A 21,368-nucleotide genomic window follows, 5' to 3' on the forward strand; every position below is an offset into this window, starting at 1 on the left:
ATCGTTTCTGCTTACAGTCTGGGTGGGGGAGTTAAGTTGCGCACTGGGTGATTTTCAGGGCAGAAGGCCGTATGTACTAAGGCAGAGGTCAAGAGGAGCTCTGAGGGACCATAAAGAGTAGCCCAGGAGACTTATACCTTGTGGTCTCCACAGCCCCTTCCCTGCTGGTCTTGCCCATGCTGGCCTTCCAGTGGAGTAGCTACTCTTAAGTGGAGTAGCCTTTGCAGTTGTCTGGATTAGTCTTTTTGACTTCAGATTTGGGGTCTGGGGGCCATGCCCCTGGGAAGTTTCTCTTGGAAATTTTCCACCATATGTAGCATGACCAGAAAACATAGAGGTCATCAGCAAGCAAACTGCTCAAAAGAAGTATCCTAAACTGTCCTATACCAGGTGCCTGAAGACAGAGATCCTTTGGGCTCTGGTTTTCCTTTGCTGGTTTCTTGGAAACTTGGAAGGATCATCTGTTGCTGCCTCTGCTAGGTGCTGCCTTTTCTTTTCCTTTTCTTTTTGACAGGAAAGTAGGATTTATTGGTGGGCGTAAGGTGGGGACAAGGCTCTCATGAGTGCAGGGCCTGCCATGTGTCCAGGGGGCCATGATTAGGGGTATATTTGACCCCACAGCCATCTGGCATGAGCTGCTTTTCTGTTACCATGTTTTCAAATTCATCCACATTAAACTTAGCAAATCCCTACTTTTGGAGATGTGGATCTTCTGGCGGCCAGGGAACTTGAACTTGGCCTTGCATAGGGCCTTGGTCACATGCTCCTTGTTCTGCAGCTTGTTTTGCAGATGGACATTATGACTTCGCCAATGTGGACCCTGGCCACTGTGCCCTGGGGCTTTTCAAAGGCACCATGCATACCAATCTGGAGCCTAGATTAGGGACAGCATGCCAGATGTAAATGTCCACTGGAAAGGGCTGTCTCCAAGGTCCCTCAGGGCAACCCATGCAGGCAACAGGCTGCATACACTACCTAGGAGTTTGCAGCCATTGCACACCAGGCCTCCATGGAGGAAAAAAGCACAGTCAGCTTAATTGGCTGCAAATAGGTGCTCCCTTTTCTAATCTTGGACTGAACCCAGCACTCCATGGCTACTTTCTCCCAGCCACTAGCCCAACTTAACCTTGACATGCCCCCCTTGGACATCGTTTTCTAGATTTAAATGCAATCTTTTGTCTATATTTTGAAAACTCCAAATTAAGATATGTAGGTTTGGCACATATTTATATACTTCTGGGAGTAATGATTTAAAATATTTGAAATTAGAAGTGTCTTTAATTTCTTAAACATATGGTTACTGCCACGCTACCACCATAATTTTGCCAGAATCCCTACAGTCTGGCTGCTGTAATCATCTCTCTCTTTTGTTAGCCATGCAAGAAACTCTATTTTCTTCACTGGGGTTCTCTCCCCTTTATTTCCTTGCCCACACTGAGTCTATGCCTTTGTCATCACAGCTTGAAACTCCTGGATCCTTGGCCAGGAGTTTTTTATGAGTATTTAGGGGACATTTGTATGAGTATTTAGGGGACATTTGTTTCTTTAGTGTGGACTTTAAAATTAGTAAACCCCTCCAAACCAATTGGCATATAATTTTTTTGGATATTTGATATTTGGGAAATAAGTTACATAGAAGTTTATCTCATTCACTGGTAATGATCTTGGATAGTCTTGCTTTGTGTCTTATAACAAGAAGGTGATAATTTCCATGCATAATTGTATCACTAAGTAATATAAAACCATTTGATGTCATGTTTGCTTAGCATTTTGCTCTTAACCTTTATGTAGGTTTTAGTACGTGTGTTAGAGTTATTTGTTTTCCTGTCTGTTTCTCCCATAGATGATAAGTTTCTCACAATCAGGAATCCTTCCTCATTCATCTTTGCGTTTTCAGTCCTAGCATGGTGCTGGGAACAAAATATATGTCCAAAAAGTGGTGTAGAAAAAATCAGATTGATGTCTTTGATCAGTTTCATAAATGATCTACTATTATCACTCACTGAGTCATAACTATATATTTATGTCTCCTTTACCAACCATTAAGTTTCTGGTTTGGGCCATTTAGTACAAACTATAGATTAAAATGAACAGTTATATGCCAACAAGTTGGACAACCTAGAAGAAATGGATACATTCCTAGAAACATACAACCTACCAAGACTGAATCATAAGGAAACAGAAAATCTGAACAGACCAATTACTAGTACAGAGATTGAATCACAATCAGAAACCTCCCCTAAAACAAAAGTCCAGTACCAGAGGGCCTCACTGGTGAATTCTACTAAACATTCAAAGAATTAATACCAGTCTTTCTCAAACTCTTTCAAAACATTGAAGAGGAAGGAATGCTTCCAAACTAATTTTATGAGGCCAGCATTACCCTGATACCAAAACCAGAAAGGGACACCACAAGAAAAGAAAATTACAGGCCAATATCCCTGATGAACAAAGATGCAAAACTTCTCAACAAAATATTTGTGAACAAAATTCAACAATACATTGAAAAGATCACGCACCATGATCAAGTGGGATTTATTTCAGGGATGCAAGGATAGTTCAGCATCCACAAATCAGTCAGTGTGACACATCACATTAGCAAAATGAAGAATAAAAATCATATGATCATCTCGATATGTGTGGAAAAAGCATTTAACAAAATTCAACACCATTTATGATAAAAACTCTCAACAAATATGGGTATAGAGGATACATGCCTCAACATGATTCAGGCCATATATGACAAGCCCATAACTAATATCATACTCAGTGGTGAAAACTTGAAAGCTTTCCTCTAAGATCAGGAAAAAAACATGGATGCCTACTTTCACCTTTTCTATTCAACATAGTATTGGAAAGTGTAGCCAGAGAAATTTAGGTGAGAAAAAGAAATAAAAGGCATCCAAATTGGAAAGGAGAAAGAAAAACTGTCACCATCTGCAGGTTATCTGGTATAATATATAGAAAAATCTAAATACTCCATGAAAAAAGCTGTTAGGACTAATAGACAAATTCAGTAAGGTTTCAGGATACACAATCAATACACACAAAAAAACTCTTGGATTTCTTCTTTTAAATAATTAAATATTTATTTATTTATGGCTGTGTTGGGTCTTCATTGCTGTGCGCAGGCTTTCTCTAGTTGTGGCGAGCGGGGGCTACTCTTCGTTGTGGTGCACAGGCTTCTCATTGCAGTGCCTTCTCTTGTTGTGGGGCATGGGCTCTAGGTGCATGGGCTTCAGTAGTTGTGGCATGCAGGCTTCAGTAGCTGTGGCTCATGGGCTCTAGAGTGCAGGCTCAGTAGTTGTGGCACACAGGCTTAGTTGCTCTGCGGCATGTGGGATCTTCCTGGCCCAGGGCTCGAACCCGTGTCCCCTGCACTAGCAGGTGGATTCTTAACCACTGCTCCATGAGGGAAGCCCAAAACTCTTGGATTTCTATACACTACAAATGAACTATCAAAAAGAGAAATTAAGAAAACAATTCCACTTACAGTTGAATCAAGAAAAAGAAAATACCTGGGAATAAATTTAACCAAGGAGGTGAAAACCCTGTATATTGAAAACTATAAGACATTAATGAAAGAAATAGAAGATGCAAATAAATGGAAAGATATTCTGTATGCATGGAATGAAAGAAACAATACTGTTAAAATGTCTATACTATACAAAGCAATCTACAGATTCAGTGCAATCCCTATCAAAATTCCAATGGCATTTTTCACAGAAATAAAACAAATAATCCTAAAGTTTATATGGAACCACAAAAGACCCCAGATAGTCAAAACAATCTTGAGAAAGAAGAATAAAACTGGAGGCATCACACTCCCTGACTTCAAACCATATTATAAAGCTATAATAATTAAAACAGTATGGCATTGGCATAAAAACAGACACATAAATCAGTGGAACAGAATAGAGCACTCAGAAATAAACCCATACATATATGATCAAGTAATTTACAACAAAGGAGCTAAGAATATACAATGGGGAAAGGACAGTCTCTTCAATAAATGATGTTGGGAAAACTGGACAGCCACATACAAAAGATTGAAGTTGGACTCCTGCTTTATACCATACACAAAAATTAATTCAAAATGTATTAAAGACTTGAACATAAGACTGGAAACCATAAAACTCCTAGAAGAAAACATAGTCATCTCCTCTGCATAGGTCTTGGCAATGATTTTTTGAATCTGACACCAAAAACGAAAGAAACAAAAGCAAAAATAAAACAAGTGAGACTACATCAAACTAAAAAGCTCTGCACAGCAAAAGAAACCATCAACAAAATGAAAAGGCAATCTACTGAATGGGGGAGAAAATATTTGCAAATCACACCTGATAAGGGGCTAATATACAAAAAATATGTATGGAAGTAACCTAAGTGTCCATCGACAGACAAATGGTTAAGAAAGATATATATAAACACATACACATAAGACACAATGGAATTACTCAGCCATGAAAAAGAGTGAAATCTTGTTATTTGTGACAGCATGGATGGACCTAGAGGGTATTATGCTGAGTGAAATAAGTCAGACAGAGAAAGACAAATACCATAGATTTCACTTATATGTGGAATCTAAAATACAAAAGAACAAAAATAACAAAAGTCAGGGGGTGTGAAGGTAAGTGAAATTGGTGAAGGAGATTGAGGTACACACTTCCAGTTATAAAATAAATAAGTCATGGGGATATAATGTACTGTGTAGGGAAAATAGTCAATAATATTGTAACACTTTGTATGGTGTTGGATGGTAACTAGACTCATATGATGATCATTTCATAATGTATGAAAATATCAAGGGGCTTCCCTGGTGGCGCAGTGGTTGAGAGTCCGCCTGCCGATTCAGGAGACATGGGTTTGTGCCCCGGTCTGGGAAGATCCCACATGCCGCGGAGCGGCTGGGCCCATGAGCCATGGCCACTGAGCCTGTGCGTCCGGAGCCTGTGCTCTGCAACGGGAGAGGCCACAACAGTAAGAGGCCCGCGTACCACCAAAAAAAAAAAAAAAAAAAAAAAAAAAAAAATCAAAATCACTATGTTGTATACCTGAAACTAATATAATATTGTAAGTCAAATAAACTTTTATAAAAATATATAAAGAACTCATACAGTTCAACAGCCAAAAAACCCAAACAGGACAAAACCAACCGCTGAAACAATCCGATTAAAAAATGGGCAGAAGATCTTAGTAGATATTTTTCCAAAGAAGACATACGGATGGGCAACAGGTACATGAAAAGATGCTCAACATCATTAATCTCCAGGGAAATGCAAATCAAAACCACAATGAGTTATCACCTCACACCTGTTAGAATAGTTATTTTCAAAAAGAAAAGAAATATCATGTGTTGGTGAGGATGTGGAGAAAACAGACCACTTGTACACTCTTGGTGGAAATGTAAATTGGTGCACCCACTAGGGAAAACAATATAGAAGTTCCTCAAAACCTTAAACATGGGACTACCATATGACCTAGAAATTCCATTTCTGGGTAATTATCTGAAGAGAATGAAAACACCAATTTGAAAAGATATATGCACCTCCATGTTTACTGCAGTATTATTTACAATAGCCAAGACATGAAAACAATCTAAGTGTCCATCCATGGATGAATGGTTAAAGAGATTGTGGTGTATATATATATATATATATATATATATATATATATATATATATACACAATGGGATATTATTCAGCCATAAAAAAGAATGAAATATTGTCATTTTGACAACATGGATGGACCTTGAGGGCATTAAGCTAAGTGGAATAAGTCAGACAGAGAAAGACAAATACTGTATGATCTCTAAAATATGTGGAATCTAAACAAACAAACCAAAAAGTAAAAACGAAGCTCATAGATGCAGAGAACAGATTGTTGGCTGCCAGACGTGGGACAGGAGTGGGGTGGGGTACGTGTGGGAGAAATGGGTGAAGAGGGTCAAAAGGTAAAAAGAAAAAAATATTTTCCCTAAAACGCAAAACTGTAGTCAATTTAACTGTATGTCCTTGGGCTAGTTGCTCAGATGTACAAAGACTGAATTTTCTTATCTGTAAAATGAAAGTTCTAACAATATCTACCCCATAGTCTGTCAAGAGCATTGAATGAGAATCTGTATTGTATATGAAAGTCCTTTGTGAACTGTATAAAATATTAAGATTAGCTGGGTGTTTGTTTACACGTGCTTTTGTATACACACACATTGTGAGAGTAATGGGATTTCTGATGATCTTTGCAGAATGGGGAGGAGTTAAATTGGCAGAGAAGAGAAGAGATAAGTCAATATGTGGGAAAAGTAAATAAATAAAAATAAAGAGCAGTTAATTGAAACCCAAATAAAATTAAAGGAGAAACATGAGAGGCATTCCTTTAAAAATAATAATGCCCACTGTTAATAAAAAACATATATAAATTTTCTGTAGCAATCCTGTGTTCTTCCTTTTCCACCAAACGTGGTAGTAAAACTACTTAACATGCTCAAGAAATCAACTACTTTCACTCATATTAATAATAATTCTAATTAAAAAATTTATATAATACTATATGCCAGGTACTGTTCTAAGACCTTGCAGGGGTTATCACAACAGCCCCATTATTATCTCCACTTTTCCAAGAACTAAAGAAGTTTGCCCAAGGTGATGCCACTAAGTGGTAGAGCTGGGATTTGAGTCTATAGAACCAGCCAGAGGCCAAGGACTTAGACACTGTGCTGTATTTCTTTTTGAGTAACTTACTTAACCAATCAACATCTACTGAGGTCCTGTATGATAGATGCTTCCTCATTCATTTTCTCATATAACCTTGACAACAAGACTAAGATAAGTGTAATTATTAGTTTCACTTTTCAATTGAGGGAACTGAAACTCAGGTCAGATGGCTAGTGCCAGGTCATACCATTTATAAGAGTATGAATTTAGAAGTAGATGCCTTACTCCTTCTATCATATCACAGCTGGATGCAAATCAATGAATTAATACTAAGTTCCTGGGGTCTAGTTTGTCATAATTCTTACTTTGCAAATCTGAGTCTTTTTTTTTTAATTGGAGTATAATTGCTTTACAATGTTGTGTTAGTTTCTGCTGTACAATGAAGTGAATCAGCTATGTGTATACATATATCCCCTCCCTTTTGGACCTCCCTCCCACCCCCTCCCCCAATCCCACCCTTCTAGGTCATCACAGAGCACCGAGCTGAGCTTCCTGTTCATTATAGGATGTTCCCGCTAGCTATCTTTTTTATGCATGGTAGTGTATATACGTCAATCCTAATCTCCCAATTCATCCCACCCTCCCCTTCCTCCTCTGTGTCCATATGTCCGTTCTCTATGTCTGTGTCTCTAGTCCTGCCCTGCAAATAGGTTCATCTGTACCAGTTTTCTAGATTCCACTTATATGCATTAATATATGATATTTGTTTTTCTCTTTCTGGCTTACCTCACTCTGTATGACAGACTCTAGGTCCATCCACATGTCTACAAATGACCCAATTTCATTTCTTTTTATGGCTGAGTAATATTCCGTTGTGTATAGGTACCACATCTTCCATTCTGGAGAGGGTGTGGAGAAAAGGGAACCCTCTTGCACTGTTGGTGGGGATGTAAATTGATACAGCCACTGTGGAGAACAGTATGGAGGTTGCTTAAAATACTAAAAATAGAACTACCATACGACACAGCAATCCCACTACTGGGCATATACCCTGAGAAAACCATAGTTCAAAAGGACACATGTACCCCAATGTTCATTGCAGCACTATTTACAATAGCCAGGACATGGAAACAACCTAAATGTCCAACGACAGATGAATGCAAATCTGAGTCTTAAAAGAAGGGGCTTTGGAGTTTAACAGAGCTTGGTTTGAGTCCTGGTTCTGCCACTTTCTAATTCTGAGACATTGGTCAAGTCAGATTAACTTCTTTGCATCTCAGTTTCCTTGTCATGAAAATGGGGTTTATGAATGAAAATTAAATGAGGTTTGCACAAGAGTGTTTGGTAAGTGACAAAGCTCTGTACAGATGAATTTCTATTCACAAGACTGGCAGATGACTACACACAAGATCCAGTGGCAGAAGGAAGATTTGAACTTGCAACTCTCTGCTTGACTCCATTTGACCCCTCTATTTATCTGTTTCCTCATGTGCTCTTTGCATCCTCCCATCATCACCTTACTTAACAGTTTAATTGGGGGAATGAATGCCTCTTGTAGAAATAGCAAGTTTTTTTTTTTTTTTTTGCAGTACGCGGGCCTCCCACTGCCATGGCCTCTCCCGTTGTGGTGCACAGTCTCCGGACGCACAGGCTCAGCGGCCATGGCTCACGGGCCCAGCCGCTCCGCGGCATGTGGGATCCTCCCGGACTGGGGCACGAACCTGCGTCCCCTGCATCGGCAGGCGGACTCTCAACCACTGCGCCACCAGGATGGCTCCTTAGTTGATTCTGAAGATGAAATATTTATTCTAGAACTGAATAGTTTTGGGTACATCACCAAGTCAAAGAAAAGGGAACAATAAAATTAGGTCTGTTAAGGACCTCATTAGGAACTTGTAGTCTGAGGGCCTATCATCAGTTAAACCTTAACCAGTTTTTCTGAAAATAGCTGCTCAGAGCAACACACAACTCCTGGAAGTTTAAAAAAACCCAGAAAGGTCAGATAACTCCTAGGACAAAACAAAACAAAACAAAACAAAACAAGAATTAAATAAAGAAAAAATAGAAAGAACAAATATGCCCCTATTCCAACAAAATGAATTTGTCCCATTTAAAGGCCATCAAACAACGCCTGGCCTTTACAGAGGTCTTTTCATTACATGAATTTCAAATGCCTTAAATTCACTGGATTATGACCAGTTCTCACCTCCTATAGAAGCAAGGTGGAAGCAGAATCAGCCTACAAGGTGAATTTGGATTTCTGGGGGAGGGCAAGGTAGTGATCTGGAAACTCTTCCCAGCGGCCTTTGCCTACCTGTTGGTCAAAGTTGCCTGATGGCTGCTTGGGCTTAGCTGTGGACAACCCAGGGCTCTACTCTCTACCCCCCTCCCCACGAGCTTACTTCCCCTTTTGCAAAATCATGACGTTCTTTCCCAAGTTAGGGAACGAGAATTTTCTTTTACAGAATGGAATATGAAGCTAGGATACAATTACTCATATGGTTTAATTTAAAATGCAAAATCTTTGAAAAATAGGTATTTTCAAAATAAGCGTTTTGGTCTGGAGCTCTGGTTCTCATTAACTTGGCTGAAGCCCTTGATGATATGTTGGAACTGTTTAAACACCAACTCACATGCCTGCTCTCAGGTGTTCATAAACCCGCTGCCTTCCCCTGGGACCCTGGCCAGCACCGAGACCTGGTGTTTCCCTCACTCCATCTGTGACTTTTGTGAAAGGGAGCTGGATGGTTTAATGTGATGTTTAGTAATCTCTGCCCACTCAGCTGAAGTGCATGATGCAGGAATGACAGTACCTGGGGTCTGGTTCTGCCTTCAAACTCTGGCATGAATCCTCTGTTGTGCGTGGTCTCCCCCTCCGCTCCTGACCATGTCTCCATGGCAGGGACTTACCTTCACTGGGTTCATTGCACGTGAGTCTTTAAGGAAAAACTTTGGCTGAAGCTGAAGAGTCTTTCCAGACTGATGGGAACGTATTAAATTTTATTAGAACAAGCCAAACATAATCTCTACACATACTGTTAAACCTCGACTGCATGGTACAAAAGGCATTCCATAGGCATGTAAAATTACATGTTTGCTTTAAGACATGCCTTTTATCTAGGATGTTCCAAGAACATGAAAAGCATTAACCTCTGGTCCTCAGGAATGACCTTCATTAGGGAGGAAGGCAAGAAACCCGGGGGAATTTTTTTCCCCACAGCTTCCCAGGAAAGGGATAGCAGAGCTCTATGCCCTGCCCTGTGAGATACACGGGCCTTCTCTTGCCTGAGCACTTGAGGAGACATCCTGCACTGTAAGCCCAAAGCCTTAAGCACCCTGGTTAACCCTAGAAGCTGTGATTCCACAGAGAGGGTGCATTTTGAAAGCCTTCCCCACCCCTTAGCTTCTTTGGTAAGACTTCTCTTCAAAAGACTTCAAAAGACTCCAAAAGAGCCTCTCTTCAGTTTTCCATTCGGAAAATAACAAAGGATGTAGTCTTTAATTTTTTTAAAAGACTTAATTTTATTGATTTTTGGCTGCATTGGGTCGTTATTGCTGCACACAGTCTTGACTCTAGTTGAGTGGGGGCTTCTCTTGTTGCGGAGCAACAGGCTCTAGGGGTGCGGCCTGTAGAGCGCAGGCTCAGCAGTTGTGGCGTATGGTCTTAGTTTCTCTGCGGCATGCGGGATCTTCCCAGACCAGGGATTGAACCTGTGTCCCTGTGTTGGCAGGTGGATTCTTATCCACTGCGCTACCAGGGAAGTCCCCAAAGAGGCAGTCTTTTAATCTTATTATCTTTCTGATATCTCTTGGAACTTAACTTACTCAAGCCCACCATCAATTCAGCTGAGCCCCATTTCCTTGGCACCTTGATCCTTGCCCCCAATGCCAAGCCTCTATGCAGAGTCCTCTACTCCTCTTCCATGTTGCCCTCCTGGCTGATCCTCCTTTTGCTTGATTCTCTATCCTTATCTTCTTAGTGAATGTCCCTTTCACCGTCTGCTCAGAAGAAACCTGTTGTAGACCTGCTCTTAGCATTTCTCTGCTACCAGCCCACAATTCCTTACTTGTGATTCTGAAATAAAGAAATGCATTGAGAACTGAAAGCTTTTTGTATTTTATATGGTGACAAAAATAGATGTAAACTGATGGGAATCTATTCATCCTGTTTACTCTTAATATTCATACTTTTGTCTGAAGAAATATTAGTGTGTTCGGTTATGAAGTGCTTCCCAGGTATTACGTATTAACTGTATGTGTTCCATGATTAATTTTCTAAAATCTTAAAAATTCTGAATCCAGAAACAAATCTTGCCCCAAGGGATTTTGCGTAAGGGATTGTAGACCCGTGCTTCTAAACCATGGCTTTTAACCCGCTGGTAAAGTCCTTTCCTCTATTTGGGATCATGCTTTCTGGCTATTCCCCACACTCCTCTGTCATATTGACATCATCTGATCATCTGGTTATTTCCCTCTGATGCAGGATACACATCTCCCTATTTTTCTTCTGCCCTCATTTCTGCGCTAAATTCACCCTGACTGAATTCACTATTTGCCAACTACAGGGGACCCTTTTCTTTCTTTATTTTATTGCCCTTTCTGTGTCCCTAGAAACTGTTCACTTCTCTCTTCTTGATACCATCTCCTCCCTTTCTTTCTTCAGCATCATCCTTTCTGGTCCTCCTTTCCCTCTCTCATCCGTTATTACTTGTGGGTGATTTAAGGCCATTAACAAGTGAAACTACTGGGCATTTCTTTTGGCTTAGGGTTACCATGAAAAATTATTGAGGCACTAAGGAGACTATGGATTGAGAAAGTTTGAGAGTCATGTAGTGTATATATATTATGTATAGTCTATAAGGAGAATCTTCATTTCTTTTTACTGCTGCCTAGAACCCCTTAGGGTGGATATACTATAGTTAATTCCACCAGACCCCTATTGGTGGACCTTTGGGTTATTTCCAGCTTTTAGCTATTTCAAGTAATGCTAAGATGAATAGCCTTGTGCATGTGTCTTTTTGTATCTTTGCCAATGTTTCTGTGGGAGAGATTCCTAGAAGTGGGATGGCTGGGTCAAAGGGTAAATGCATATGACATTTTGCTGGATACTGCCAAATTCCCCTGCATAGGAGTTATACCATTTTACGTTCCCATCATCAAATTATGAGAGTGTCTGTTCCCCAAAGTCTTGCCAACAAAGTATGATGTCAAAGATTTGGGGTTTTGCCGATATGGCAGGTGAGAAATTGCATCTGACTGCAGTTTTAATTTGTATTTCTCTTATCATAAAAGAGGTTGAGCATTTTTTCATATGAGTAAGAGTAATTTGCATTTATTTTTCAATGAATTGTCTGATTATATCTCTAGTGAAAATTTCTATAGGGTTTTTGGTCTTTTTCCTCTCCATTTTTAAAGGCTCTTTATATGTAAATTATAAATATTTTTCCAGTTTGCCATTTGTCTTTTTGAAAAATATAAATATATATTTCCAAACAGCCGTCCAGATGGTCATTTGTCTTTTTAGTTGCATAGTATGTTGGTGTATTTTTTCTTTGCTATGCAAATTCTTTCACTTTTAATTTGGTGAAGCTTTTTGGATTTTGAACCACACAGTTAGGAAGATTTTCCCTACTCTATTAATCTGTATTTTCTTTTAATGCATGGAGCACAGGCTCCGTACGTGAAGGCTCAGCGGCCATGGCTCACCGGCCCAGCCGCTCTGTGGCATGTGCGATCTTCCCGGACTGGGGCACGAACCCGCGTCCCTGCATCAGCAGGCGGACTCTTAACCACTGCGCCACCAGGGAAGCCCTTAATGCACTTTTGACTTTGCCATGTCTCTCTATGTCCAGAAACTAAAGAAGACAATAAGAGAAAAATCATGTGAAATTTGGAAGACAAGAATACAACTCCTTACCTTGAAGTGTCAGGACCTAGAATGACTTTGAGCATTTTCCTATGGACATATAGTCAGTCATCTTTTATATTTGGCTTCTAGTTCTGACTCTAAGAAGTGCCCATTTCTACCTGGAAAGTTGGCTTTAAAATACATTGACTACTTGTCCATTGACAGATGAATGGATAAAGAAGATGTGGCACATATATACAATGGAATATTACTCAGCCACAAAAAGAAACGAAATTGAGTTATTTGTAGTGAGGTGGATAGACCTAGAGTCTGTCATACAGAGTGAAGTAAGCCAGAAAGAGAAAAACAAATACCGTATGCTAACACATATATATGGAATCTAAAAAAAAAAAAAAAAAGGTCTGAAGAACCTAGGGGCAGGACAGGAATAAAGATGTAGATGTAGAGAATGGACTTGAGGACATGGGGACGGGGAAGGGTAAGCTGGGATGAAATGAAAGAGTAGCATTGACATATATACACTACCAAATGTAAAATAGATAGCTAATGGGAAGCAGCTGCATAGCACAGGGAGATCAGCTCAGGGCTTTGTGACCACCCAGAGGGGTGGGATAGGGAGGGTGGGAGGGAGATGCAAGAGGGAGGGGATATGGGGATATATGTATATGTATAGCTGATTCACTTTGTTATACAGCAGAAACTAACACACCATTGTAAAACAATTATGCTCCAATAAAGATGTTAAAAAATATATATATTGACTACAGGCAGTTTCCTTTGTTTTACTCAGTAAAGGATAGGGAAGTGAATTGATTGCCAGAACAGAGAAGGCATGTAAGTAAAGGAGTAGTGAAATTCTAGAGGCTGATTTGAATAGATTTATTGGCACTTTTGTTCATCTTTGGTGAATGTGTGTGTGTGTGTGTGTGTGTGTGTGTGATGATCCAAAGAGGTACTGTGTAGCACCTTTTTTTTCAAAGAGATATTGACTTATGACCACTCACACACTGTGTTGCAGAGAAGCAAGGGAAAGCTTTGTAGAAGAACAAGGCCGTGTCTCTACTACACTATTAGAAAACACTAACTTCGACCCTAATTAAGCAAAATGTCATCCCAACAAAAAAAATTCTGTTTTCTTCATTAGTAGACTTGTATTACAAAAAATTATATTCCATTGTGTTTTTAATTTTGTTAAAAATTTTATTTAAAAGTTTGTGAAAATTTGTTTTCTATCTTGTTATATAAGTACCTATGTTAACATCCTTGATTTTGCCTCTTGGTGTGTAAAGCCTAAAATATATTCTACCTGGTTGCCCATCCCTGCATTAAATAAACAGTAACACTTGTGATGGATCTTAAAGGAGAAAGTTCAGTGTGTTATGGAGATTAAACTAGCCCGTGGCACAGGTTTGCACATTTTATTTTTTAATTTTTTAAACTCTTTTAACATCTTTATTGGTGTATAATTGCTTTACAATGTTGTGTTAGGTTCTGCTGTATAACAAAGTGAGTCAGCTATACATATACATATATCCCCATATCCCCTCCCTCTTGCATCTCCCTCCCACCCTCCCTATCCCACCCCTCTCGGTGGTCACAAAGCACCAAGCTGATCTCCCTGTGCTATGCAGCTGCTTCCCACTAGCTATCTATTTTACATTTGGTAGTGTATATATGTCCATGCCACTCTCTCACTTCGTCCCAGCTTACCCTTCCCCTCCCTGTGTCCTCAAGTCTATTCTCTATGTCTGCGTCTTTATTCCTGCCCTGCCACTAGGTTCGTCAGAACCATTTTTTTTTTTAAGATTCCATATATATATGTCAGCATACGGTATTTGTTTTTCTCTTTCTGGCTTACTTCACTCTGTATGACAGACTCTAGGTCCATCCACCTCACTGCAAATAACTCAGTTTCGTTTCTTTTTATGGTTGAGCAATATTCCATTGTATATATGTGCCACATCTTCTTTATCCATTCATCTGTCGATGGACACTTAGGTTGCTTCCATGTCCTGACTATTGTAAATAGAGCTGCAATGAACATTGTGGTACATGACTCTTTTTGAATTATGGCTTTCTCAGGGTATATGCCCAGTAGTGGGATTGCTGTGTCGTATGGTAGTTCTATTTTTAGTTTTTTAAGAACCTCCATACTGTTCTCCATAGTGGTTGTATCAATTTACATTCCCACCAACAGTGCAAGAGGATTCCCTTTTCTCCACACCCTCTCCAGCATTTATTGTTTGTAGATTTTTTGAGGATGGACATTCTGACCCGTGTGAGGTGATACCACATTGTAGTTTTGATTTGCATTTCTCTGATGATTAGTGATGAGCATCCTGTCATGTGTGTGTTGGCAATATGTATATCTTCTTTGGAGAATGCAGAAGAATTCTCACCCACCCTGCCACAGGAGTCTGATTCAGCAGCTCTGAGTGGAAACAAGGGATCTGCATTTTAAACGAGGATCTGGATGATTCTCTTGCAGTTTGGACTACCATGAGAAAGTTGGTGTGGGGTGGGACAAGGCCTCTCCAAGGAAGTAAAATCTAAACTGAGACTTAAAGACTGAATAGAGCAAAAGTGGGCAGTTTGGAGAAGAGTGTTCTGAAGAGAAGGGACAGTGAACAGGGGCAGGAGTTTCAGAGGAAGTGAAAGAAGTTAGGGGTTTCTGGAGCAGAGAGAGTGAAGTAAACAATGCAAGAGACAGAGGAGACTGGGGAAGGAGTCGGGAGTTTCGCTCCTAAAAGGTCTGTCAGCCGTGTTATAGTTTTTGGACTTGATCCCAAGGACAATGAGAAACCACTGAATAAATGCTTTTAAAATAATTATTTTATATTTGCATCTTTATATATTTATATACACAGATGCGTGATTTTATTTTTTCATTTTTTTTGTCTCTTTTTAAAATTTTTTATTGGAGTGCAGTTGATTTACAATGTTGTGTTAGTTTCAGGTGTACAGCAAAGTGAGTCAGTTATACGCATACATATATCCACTATTTTTTTTTCAGATTCTTTTTTCCATATAGGCCATTACAGAGTATTGAGTAGAGTTCCCTGTGCTATATAGCAGGTTCTTGTTAGTTATCTATTTTATACATAGTAGTATGTATATGTCAATTCCAAGCTCCCAATTTATCCCTCCCCTCCTTATCCCCTGATAACTATAAGTTTGTTTCCTACATTCGTGATTTTATTTCATTTTTTAAGATTTTACTTAAAATTTTTTTAATTGAAGTAGTTTACAATGTTGCATTAGTTTCAAGTGCACAGCAAAGTGATTCAGTTATACATACATATGCATATGTTCTTTTTCAGATTCTTCTCCATTATAGTATACTACAAGATATTGAGTATAGTTCCCTGTGCTATATATACAGTAGGTCCTTGTTGTTTACCTATTTTGTATATAGTAGTGTATATATGTTAATCCCAAACTCCTAATTTATCCCTCCCCTGATATCCCCTTTGGTAACCATAAATAAGCTCATTTGTATCATTTTTTAAGATTCTATGTATAAATGATATCGTATGATATTTGTCTTTCATGTTTGACTTACTCCACTTAATATGATAATCTGTAGCTACATCCCTGTTGCTGCAAATGGCGTTATTTCATTCTTTTTTATGACTGAGCAATATTCCATTGTGTGTATATGTGTGTGTATGTGTATATATATATCACATCTTCTTTATCCATTTGTCTGTCGATGGACATTCAGGTTGCTTCCATGTCTTGGCTATTGTACATAGTGTTGCTGTGATCATTGGGGTGACATATGAGTGATTTTGTGTAAGTGCCTATGTATGCATGACCTTTTTAAAAAAGTGTGGTTGTTTTTCTTTTCTTTTATTACATGGTCTCTCTTATTCTCTCTCCCCAAGTCTCCCCAAGGAACCTATTGTTATGGACTGAACTGTGTCCCCTCCTCAAATTTGTAGTTGAAGCCTTAAACCCCAGTACCTCAGAATGTGACTGTATTTGGAGCTAGAGCTTTTAAAGAGAGAATTAAGATTGAATAAGATCATAATGGTAGGGGCCTAATCCAATATGACTGGTATCCTTATTAGAATGGGGAGAGACACCAGGGCTGCACACACAGGGGAGGGGCCACGTGAGGACACAGTGGGAAGGTGGCCATCTACAAGCCAAGGAGAGAGGCCTCAGGAGAAACCAAACCTACTGACACCTTGATCTCTGGCTTCCAGAGAAAATAAATTTCTGTTATTTAAGCCACTCAGTTTGTGGAATTTTGTTGTGGCAGCCCTAGCAGACTAATACATTCATATTACTATCCTGCATTGTATTCATCCATAATTTTCTCCTTGCTCATATAGTCCTGTACAGCTCTAATATTAATAAACATATATATATACTGCAAATTTCACTTAATTTAAGATGCTACAGGTAAAGACACACAATTTTGTTCTATGTTGAAACAAAAAAAATGCTGCCAATTAAACCATGACACAATGCTTTCTTAACCCTTGTGACTTTTACTTTAAAACTTATTGAATTATTTCTTTTAGGCCTTTTTAGATATCACTCATTTGTACACATGAAAGGAAAACTGTAAGTGAAATAAAGGGGGCTAGATAGTCCTAAAACTTCTTCATATTCAGAATTTGACTCTTTGGAATCTCTTTTCAATTCACAGACTTTGGGTCTGTGATTTTCCGCACACTGCTGTCATCTGTGCCATCCAGAGCATTAATGACGCAGCATTGCCTGTCATGCAACATTGCTCCACTGTTGCATTTGGACTGTTCCTTGAAGCCCCCGACACCCATTACCTGTGGGTACACATGCTCTGACGTGCATTTGTAGGCAAGGACAACACTGTAATGATTGCCATATGTCATTTGGTGACTGAAAGAGGCATCCTCATTTCAGAGATATTATAGTGTGAAAAAAATAGGCATTTCAGAATCAAGGACAAACATATATTTTATACACACATATGCACACACAGACGTGTTTTGAGTAGTGTGGTTGCTTTTTTCTTTTTACCAAGATGGCATTATATTATACACATTTTCCCGCATTTTGCTTTTCTCATTCAATACTGCATAGAACTCCCTCCAACTCACTTGGCATAGCTCTTTTTTATTCTTTTAGGTAGACATATACTATTTTATGATGTAGATGTATCACAGTATATTTAGCCAGTTTCCCATTTGTGAACATTCATTTTGTTTATAAAGCTTTTTGCAACCGCAAACTATTCTGCAATAAGTATCGTGTACATATGTCCTCAGGCATTAGTGCTGTATATCACAGGACTGGAATTACTGAGTCAAAGGATACTGTTTATTTTAACATATGTTGTAAGATTTCTTTCCACAAATGCTAGGAAACCTCCTCTTTCTACTAGCAATGTATGAGAGTGCTCTGTTCCCCATAACCTGCATATTCATTTTGGGAGAATTGACATTAGATGATAATAGGTCTTCCCATCCAAGAGAGTGGTTATCTTGTTTGTCTTTAATAATATCTCTTTTTTTTCTTTATACAGTTCTCATGCATTTCCTGTTCAATTTTTTTTTTAAAGAATTTATTTATTTTATTTTTGGCTGCGTTGGGTCTTCATTGCTGCACACAGGCTTTCTCTAGTTGTGGCGAGCAGGCTTCTCATTGTGGTGGCTTCTCTTGTTGCAGAGCACGGGCTCTAGGTGCACAGGCTTCAGTAGTTGTGGTGTGTGGGCTCAGTAGCTGTGGTGCACGGGCTTAGTTGCTCCGTGGCATGTGGGATCTTCCCAGACCAGGGCTTGAACCCGTGTCCCCTGTATTGGCAGGCGGATTCTCAACCACTGCGCCACCAGGGAAGCCCTCCTGTTAAATTTATTCCTAAGTATTTCACAATTTTTGTTCCTCTTAAAATGAAATATTTTCCCTATTTCATTCCTAAGAGTTTATTCTAGAATAAAGTCATCGGTTTTTAAAATATTCAGCTTATATCCATTTCCAAATTGTCTTTTAATTCTGTTTCAAATATTTAGTCATATCACTGCCATTAAGAGATTTTTAAGTCACTTTTCCCACTCCCAGCCTCTGGAGGCTGTCAGCAAACTGTATTTTTCATGGCATTTTTCTCTTGAAGGAAGATGTGGCACTTCTATGGCTGCCACAGCTACTATTCTTTCACCTTTCCTTCTGTAGAATGCTTTAAATTTCTGCTTATTTTTCCTCCTTTCTCTACTCTCTTGGGAACACTTTTGCCTTCCTCCTCTCTCCACCCTCCACCTCCAAATCCTACTTTCTGAGATAGTGCTTCTTCTTAAAATATATCCCTTCTTTCAACCATCCTTACTTATCATAAATTATACACTATATACTACACAAATAGCTATGCATTTTCTTTAAGATTTTAGTTTACATACATATACATGCATATCAAGTATTATTGCTCAGTAATTTTTTTTCCTTTTTATCTTCTCCCGTCTTGGAGTCTCTGTTTTGATTCATTTATGAAAGTGTTCATTTTTTTTTTTCTCAAGTATTTTCCTTATAAAGGGAACTTGAGTAATATCCTGTTTTGGTCCTTGCCTGTTTTCTAGTATCTTTCACTCATCTGACAACAGAATAGTATCTTGGCTGGGTATAGAATTCTTGGTTCATAGTCCTTACTTTCAGTTGTTTGTAGATGGTTTTCCTTAACTCCTAGCTTTCTAGGTTCTGTGTGACAAGTTGGATTTTTTTTTCCCCCCGTGATAGCAGGTAGGTTGATTTTTAACTGTCTGTATGCTTATGAGATTTCCTCTTTCTCCTTAAAACTCAGGAATTCTAACCTGCTTTTGTCTGCGATTTTTCTTTCTTGTCAATCCAGCCTGAAACTCCATACATATGCTTCCAATCTGAGGATTTGGATCTTTCTTCAGTTCAGGGAAATTTTCTCTTACTCTTTATTGAATGATTGGCTTTCCTTCATCTGTTCCTTTTCCTCTTTTAGAAACACTTATTATTTTTATATTAACTCCTGATCCCTCCAGTTTCTCCTTTTTCTCTTGGATACTTTAATTTCTTTTATCATTTTGCTCAGTACTTTGAAGTATATCTTGCATTTGCTCTTGTAGAGCATGAGTTAGGATCTTAATGATCATTTCTCCTTTAATTTAACTAATAAATTTTCCACTGAGAGATCTTATTTTTATGCAAGTAAAGTCTTTTAAAACTGCTTTCAGAACTCTTATTAACCTTATTTTCTATTCAGGTTTTTGTCTATTTTCTCCAGCAGTTCTGTCTCACTGAAAACTTGTTTTGATTGTTCTGCCTGATCTTCCTGTCTGGTTGCTGGGATTTCTTAAATGGGTAGTTAGTTTTCCCCGTCTACTCTTTAGGACTCAGGCCTGGTTGTTGAAGTGTCCTTAATGGTGGGAATCCTACAGGAGGTGAAAAGAAAATGGATTTATGGTCCTGTAGGCCTGTAGTGCAAAGACAGATGCCAGCATTCTGCTGAGACACCTGGAAGAAACTTCGAGAAACCTTTACTCACTCAACTTAGGAGAAGGGAGGTTTTATTCACCTATTCTTCCCTCTCTTGGCTTTGGAAGGTTTGAACGACCTGCACATGCCTACTAGGTTGATGTCAACTTTGAGGAAGTGGAGGGCATAGTTGGGATCCACAAATCCCTGATGGACAAGCTCTTCCTTTTGTGTACCAACACCCATAAGTCCTGGCTACCAACTGTACTCTGCTGTTGATTACCCAGTCCAGTGGAAGAGGGAATCCTTCACTAGCTCTATCTGAAGGGACTGTAAGGAACCCAGACTCTCACTCACAGGTCTCAGCACCTGCCTGTTGGAGAAACAAGTAGTTTGTTCTGGGAGTGCTGAGATGGGGACTTCACTCAGGCCACATGTTCCCAGAACCCCTGGTATGTGTCTCTTATTGAAGGATTTTAAGCATAAAAGTGACATGGCCAGATTTACATTTGAACAGGATTGTAACACTGGAGGCAGGGGAGCTAGTTACGAGTTTGTTGCAGGGGTCCAGGAGGGAAATGAAGGTGGTTTGGACTATGATGTTGGCACAGCAGACAGAAAAAAGTGACAGATTTGAGACTTGATGAGAAGTCTTATTTAAGACTATAGGACAGATTGATTAATTGGAGATGGTGGCTAAGGAAGAAGCAGGAGTCAGTAATTAACATGCTCAATTAATTAGAATTCAGAAGACTATCAATCAAACTTAGATATGCAGAGAATCTGCATGAACCTTGGCAAAAGGAATATGAAAATTTAGGCAAAACAGTTTATCCTCAATGTTAAACAGGATCTGAATAAAAAAAACTGTCAAATAAGAAAAAATAACATTGCTTTAGTTCATTTGCAAAATATTCATATAGCACCTAATATGTGCCAGTCACTGTGCTAGGGGCTAGAGATATAGCTCCGAGTACAACATTACCTTTCAGCAAGAGGCAACAAGATGATCTGAGATGCTTATGGCTGGTCTACCCTGTCAAAATTACTTGGCCACACAATTAGAAAGGGGAAGGGCTCAAAAAACCTTTTACAGTAGGGTATTACACTAGAATGGGAGAGAGGAAGCCTCTCAGATATTAATTTTGGTTTTTCCTCTTTTCAGTGAGGGCAATTCCAATTGCTTCACTGTATAGGAAGATATATCACTATGGAATCTCTAAGTATACATTCTGAAAGAAAGGCAAATGACCTTGAAGTCATCTAGAAGGGCTAGGGTAAGGCACCTTAGCATCACTTGAGGGGAGCTGACTGGCTCTTATCCAGTAGGTGGTACAGAGCTACTCTCAAGAAAGAACTGAGCTACCCTGGGTACTGGCTGGCAGACCCCTTGTACATGGTGGGGGTCTGAGGGCCACGG

At 39.2% G+C, this 21,368-nt stretch overlaps 1 non-coding gene across 1 annotated transcript; it reads right to left on the reverse strand.

Annotated features, from left to right (window-relative positions):
* Positions 1–918: 918 nt before the first annotated feature.
* LOC132508467 (small nucleolar RNA SNORA70) lies at positions 919–1,047 on the reverse strand. The gene has a single exon (XR_009536602.1). It is a non-coding gene; the product is annotated as a small nucleolar RNA SNORA70 (small nucleolar RNA).
* Between the last annotated feature and the right edge of the window lie 20,321 nt (positions 1,048–21,368).

This window comes from Lagenorhynchus albirostris, chromosome 17 (genome assembly GCF_949774975.1).
Source record: "Lagenorhynchus albirostris chromosome 17, mLagAlb1.1, whole genome shotgun sequence".
Classification (NCBI taxonomy): Eukaryota; Metazoa; Chordata; class Mammalia; order Artiodactyla; family Delphinidae; genus Lagenorhynchus; species Lagenorhynchus albirostris.